This window comes from Cajanus cajan, chromosome 10, assembly GCF_000230855.2.
Source record: "Cajanus cajan strain Asha chromosome 10, NIPB_CcT2T_4, whole genome shotgun sequence".
Taxonomy (NCBI): domain Eukaryota; kingdom Viridiplantae; phylum Streptophyta; class Magnoliopsida; order Fabales; family Fabaceae; genus Cajanus; species Cajanus cajan.
In genome coordinates this window covers 37901682-37908338 of record NC_138526.1, presented here as the reverse complement: position 1 = coordinate 37908338, position 6657 = coordinate 37901682, and positions in this window count along the sequence as shown.

Below are 6657 nucleotides of genomic sequence, written 5' to 3'. Positions count from 1 at the left end.
CGTTAAAAATAAGCCGTGCTAGGCCGGCCCGCCGATGAAAAATGAGTGGCTCATGATTTATACACCTCCTTTTTTTTATAAATACACCTCCTTTTTAAAAAAAATTATAAATATTATAATTTTTTAAAAAGAATTTAATTTTACACTTTCAACTTTTAATTCGCTACTTTATTCTTTTTATTCACACACTTTTTTTTCTCTTTTAATTTTCACATGTTATCAAAATAGGTGGGGTGAAGGAAAAATAAGGGGGTGCATGTAAAAATTGAAAAAAGGAGAAAAGATGTGTGAAAAAAAAGTACTAAATTAAATATTGTGGATGTAAAATTAAAAAATTTAAACAAAAAATTAAGAATATTTTAAAATTTTAATTATTTTTTTAAAAGGAGGTATACTTATAAAAAAAAAGGAGGTGTATATATCATGAACCAAAATGAGTTGGAAACGCTGGTCCGTCCTGCTTAAGGGTGGGCCGACGGGTTGGCGGGCTAGCCTGCATACTCAAAAAAAAAATTTGTAAAAAAATGGAAAAAAAATATTTTATATTCAAATAAAAAAAATTGCTACAAATAAATAAATATAACCATATGAAATTAAAAATACATACATATTGTACATAATATATGTTCAACAAAAGTAAATTACAAACTTACAAATTACTAATAATCTAAATTTTTTTATAGTCTACAAAACAAGTCCAAACATAATTAATTAACTTTGACTTTCTATTTCAAGTTGATTTTGAACTTTTATCTTTTTATTTTATGCAACTCTTTTATAATTTTTGTTTAACTGTCGCATATTTCATTATAACATTTAAAATAAATAACGTACGTAATATATTAAATAAATAGTGAAAATATTAAATAAGGCAATAAAAAATATTGAAGTACTGAAGGTAAAGATGAATAAACGCTAATTTAATGAAATTACAAATTTTTAAATTAATCAAATAAATTATTAACTGAAATAATTTTCAAATACATATATATATATATATATATATATATATATATATATATATATATATATATATTATTAAGGATATCGCTCAATCAAAGACGAGATTTTCATAAAGGTAAGGATAAACAAATTTTGTTTCCCTCCTAAATCCTAATCTTCTAAGCTGCGGAGAAAGAAAAGTTAAGGACGACTGCAATTGATTTTTTTTAACTATAGAGAAGAAACCTTACCTCTGTTGGATGTTGGCCCTAATTTTTTTTAATTTTACAAAGTCCATTACTTATGCACAATTGAAGCCCAATTACCTATACGGGCTGGCGGGTTGTGATGGGTTATCCCGCTATTTAGCCTAACAGGTTGGCGAGTTTGCTGGGATGGGCTTAATGGGTCGGTAGGCTAAAATGATGGGCTCAGCTCATTAATTTTTGGCGACTAACGGGCTGGCCTGCGGGTAATAACCTATTTTACCATCCTAATAATTATTGATAAGGGGTCACTTATTAGTGACAATTAAAGGTTAGGTATTTTTTGTGTGATCTTGGAGGTTGGCTTGTGGTATAGATAAAGGTGGGTGGTAATGGGTTCAATAAAAATTCTGCTCAACTTGAAGTACCCCTTAATAAGGTTATTAAATACTTAATTAAATGTTGATAACATAAAAAAGCACATTCAAAAACTTTAGTATCTAATGTCTTTGTTTTCTTTTTTTAAGGCAATTCTTTCATCTGCTATTATTTTGTAGAATTTGTAAAGTTTTTAAGTGTGTTTTTATCTTGTACCTTGTTATACTTTGTTATGAGTGACTAATAAGATTATTTATGTTTTCTAAATTTTCAATTCTTCTCTCAAATACCTTAATAGTGTGTTTGGATGAGAAATTTTACAAATTCAAGGAATTTTAAATTCTTGGTATTTGAATTATTTTGATTTCAATTTCTATCATTCTTAAAATATTTTGTTTGAATGAGTCAATTCAAATTTCTTAAATTTTAAATTGTTAGGTTGAGTATGATAATTTTATTCCATCATAGTAAAATTGATTTTAAAAATATATTTATATGTTGAGATTTTTAAATTAAATTTTATAAAAATAAATATTAATCCATTTTTAAATATTTATTAATTTTAAAAATTAATATTAGATAATATTTAATAATTTAAAAAATTAATATTAGATAATGTTTAACAATTTTAAAAATATTTTTGAATATCTAATAATTAAAAAAATGAAGAGATAAGATAAAATATATAGGTGAAATAAGAAAAACAAATATGAGGAATTTCAAATTCTCCCATTTTTGGGAGAATTTGAAATTCTACTATTTTAAAGAATTTTACAAATGATTGAATTTCAAATTCTTTGTAAATTCCTCATCCAAACAAAGCATTTCACCTCAAAGAATTTAAAATTCTTCAAATAAATGAATTACCCCATATAAATTCCTCATCCAAACACACTATTAAAAATGTTTAATAAAAAAAATACTTGAATTTAAGTATGAAAAAATTGTGAAAGAATATTTATAATTTTGGTTACGCGTGATTATAAATAACGCTAGTTTATAGTAAATTTTTTTGATGGTGGTCAAAATTTAGATGTAACTTTTGATTCTTTAGGGTGAACCAAGATAAATTTGTGCTATAAAAATCTACAATTGATAAAACTTTCTTAAATATAAAGACACACATCTAATTTTATCAAGCATTTCAATACAAGAAAATCATTAAATACAAATTCATTTAGAATATGAAAATACTCAGTTAATATAGAGACTGATTTAGAGACTTTTAATGAGACTAAAAATAATTCATCCTCAAATTGATCTTTATGATTATAATTTTTTAAATGTAATTACGTACCGATTTTTTCAGTTGCTAACAATGATATTAAAAAATCATTTAATAAAGACTAACTTTTAGTCTCTAATAAAAATATGACTAGAGACTGATTTTTGGTCGCTATGGACTCATTTTGGTCTCAAAATGGAAATAGAATTAGAGACGATTTTTTTTTTTTTAGCTTCTAATTGAAATTAACTAGAGACTATTTTTTTTTAGCTATGAACTCACTTTAGATGTTGAATTTTCGGCTTAAAAAAGGAAAACGATTAGAGTGTAGTTTCAAGTTCAATTTCTATTTGATCTTGGAGATTGATTTTTCGGCCTTTAAATGTACACAAACTATAGACAATGCTTTTTAAAAGTTTTATTACGATTGACGGTTCTAATTTGTAAATAATGATTATCATTATTTTTACTATATCATGTTATCATTGTTTTTAATATTTTAATTTTTACATATATTGAATAATATTAATATCACCTAATATAATAACAATTTAAATATTCATATTTAAAATATAATAAGTATAACATAAATAATAATTTTAAAAATATTCTTGTATATTTTAATAATATAAGATTATTAAAAATATTTTTACATAACTCCAACCCTTCTATGGTTTTTCATCTATGCAATTATTTTTGCAGTTTTTATGCAAAAAAAAAAAAAAAAAAGAAATCTACTTCTAATTGTGCATTATTACAATTATCACGTGTCTATATGTTATTCCTTGATTGTTATCCCGTGATTGCAACTTGTACATTTTTAGTTTTGGTTATTATTAGTTTTCCCATGCCTTTGATACTCATTTTTGATATAGGAAGGCCATTTTGAAGGAATAGTATTTAGTTGAAGACAATTATCCTAGTATCATATAATTTAAGGATGGAGACACTACTAGGCTATTTCATAGAGTCATGATAGGTGGGAGTGTAAAACTCTTTTGAAAGAGCTGGAATTAGAATGTTTCATGCCACATCTTCTCCTTTATATGTCAAACATAGAGGTAGTTTAGAAATAGTTCCTCATTTACTTTTACACTTTCATGTAATTACTTATGTTATAATAGCTCTTAGTGGGTTTTCTCGCAATGCTCTACTCTGCCTGTTGCTATGGGTATGGTGGTGGTTGTATTAATGCATACTTTACCTTCTATAGAGGAAGTCATGCATCAAGGACAACGGGTATGCAAGAAAATAAAGTACTATAAAAATTTCTCACTTTTCTTTAAGTAAAATGTGGAGGTTCATTGGATCATTTTAAAAGATTAAGGCTTAACCTTTTTGACTAATTTGTATGTTAATGAAATTTGTGAAGGTGGGGCTTATGGATATGGAAACCTCTATAAGCAACATATTGTTGCTCTGAGCACTACTTTGTTCAAGCTCATGCTATGAGATCAGAAGTGTTAATGACCACAGGTGGTGCCTTCCTGCCTCCATTTTGGTCACTATCACCAATTTTTGTGAACTAATTAATGCATTGCCTTTCCATAAAGTTGGACCTATATTTTATGTAAGGTAATTAATTATGTCTTTATTTTTAGCACTTTAGAGTTTTAGAAAATAAATTTTATATACTTATTTTTATATGTAGTATCAGATTTTTAATCAATATACTTATGAATATACATTTTTTTGTAGATTTTTAATTAATAAAATGAGTGCTAAAAATTCTATGGTGCAGGTAAGTCATATGATCTCACAAAAGGAAATTGCAAGGAAAAACGTGCATTGGTTATTTGCTGGTGAATTGTTACTAAATTCCATGCCAACAGTGGGTAAAGTGGCATTATCTAAAGTACCTGCTTTCAAGAAAGCTCCTGGTGGTGCTCCCCCAATATGGCTGTTGGTATCTATAGGCTTGGGGGTTTATCTACTTGGTTGATTTATGCGCAACTTTTCTTTTTAGAATGGATCTAAACTTTTGTTTCTATTCATTTCATGTTTGATTTTCTCTATTTAATGGTAATTTAGTTTCATATCCCTAATTAGTTTTCTTCAAGTTTAGATTGCTCTTAAATTGTTTGATTAAATGTTAATTTCAAGTATGTTATTTTCATCTGAGTTCATTACTTTTTCTGTGTTTACACTTGTTGCTCTTTAAGTCCCAATTATTGTCTTTATTCTAGCTTCCAATTCTCATATTTATTTGTAGATCAAAACTAGCTCCATGTCAAATTCAAAGAAAAAGAGAAACTTATCGGGTAAGTTTCTTGCAACTTCTTTACTTTTATAAATTTTCTTAGAGAAAGATTTTTTTTACTTGTTTGCTATCTCAATTCATTATTGAATGCAAGATTGATTCATATATCTATTTTTGTTTTTAATGGTGAAGAAATAGAAATCAAGGGGTAAGTTAATTTGTAAGTTCAATAATCTGGACTTTTGGAAATATAAGTTCTATTATACATACCTTTTTGTACTTTTCCATGACAAGCAATATTAAGACATTTAACTAAATAGACCTAAGAACTTCAAAGGGTGCATTTTTAATATTTGCATGGTTTGAACTAACAAATATAGATGAAAGAGAGAGAGGTTGGTAGTGTGTAATGAGGTAACAATCAAGAAAAATTGGAATATAACAGTAAGAGAAATCAAATGGTACTGAATTTCATCCTCATTACGAAATTATCAATGTTGCAAAACAACGTCAGTGGAATATGCAGAAAACAAGAAATTATAGCAGATATAATGATGAAAACAAGAAAGATCCCAAGAGAGAACGGATCATCCACAATTTCCTTCCACACACTCTCTCTCTTCTAACGGCCCCTTTTATATTATTCCTTCAGCCAATGATAATCCTTCAATTTGGTGTTAGTTATTTTGGGCCGAGAGCCCTTCCTGGCCCTCAATTTCCATTCCTCCACGTGCTCCTCACTCTCTTTCTCTGCTAATGACTCTTTTATCATGTTCTGCCTTGTTACAATGCCTCCCCCTTTAAGATTAACCTTGTCCTCAAGGTTAAAGTCAGGAAAAGCTTGCTGTAATGCTGTAGTGTCTTCCCATGTAGCTTGCTCATTCTCAAATCCTTGCCACTGGACCAGTTTCTGTGGAACTTGCTGTTGGCCTTGAACAATAACCCTCTCCTTTAAGATCTTAGCTGGTTGAATTATTGGCTGCACTTTAACATTGGTAAAGGGAAATGGAATATAAGGTGTAGTATGTTCTCCTTTGCATGGCTTGAGTTGAGAAACATGAAACACCGGATGGATTTTGGTTGTAGATGGTAGTAAGAGTTTATACGCAACCAAACCAATCCTTTCAATGACTGGAAATGGTCCGAAGTACCTTAAGCTGAGTTTCTGATTCTTTCTCAAAGCAACTGAGTGTTGTCTATAAGGTTGTAACTTTACTAGAACCAAATCACCAATCTGAAATTCTAGCTGTCTCCTTTTCTGGTCTGCATATTTCTTCATGTGGCCTTGAGCTTTGTGGAGATTCTGTTTCAGTTTATTAATTGTAAGGTCTCTGGTCAAAAGCTGTTCTTGGAGTGACACAGGATCAGCTTGGTCAACTGTATACTTAATCAACTTTGGCGGGTCTCTCCCATATACTACCTTGAAAGGTGTCATACCACTGCTGTTGTGACAGGCAGTGTTGTACCAAAATTCAGCCCAAGGTAATAATTGAGCCCAATCCTTAGGGGAATCATGAGTGAAGCATCTAAGGTACATTTCAAGGCATTTGTTAAGAGCCTCTGATTGACCATCTGATTGAGGGTGGTATGCAGTAGTAAGGTTAATTGTAGTTCCACTGAGCTTAAACAAATGCTGCCAAAATTGACTGGTGAAAACTTTATCTCTATCAGACACAATAGTCTTTGGAAACCCGTGCAACTTAACT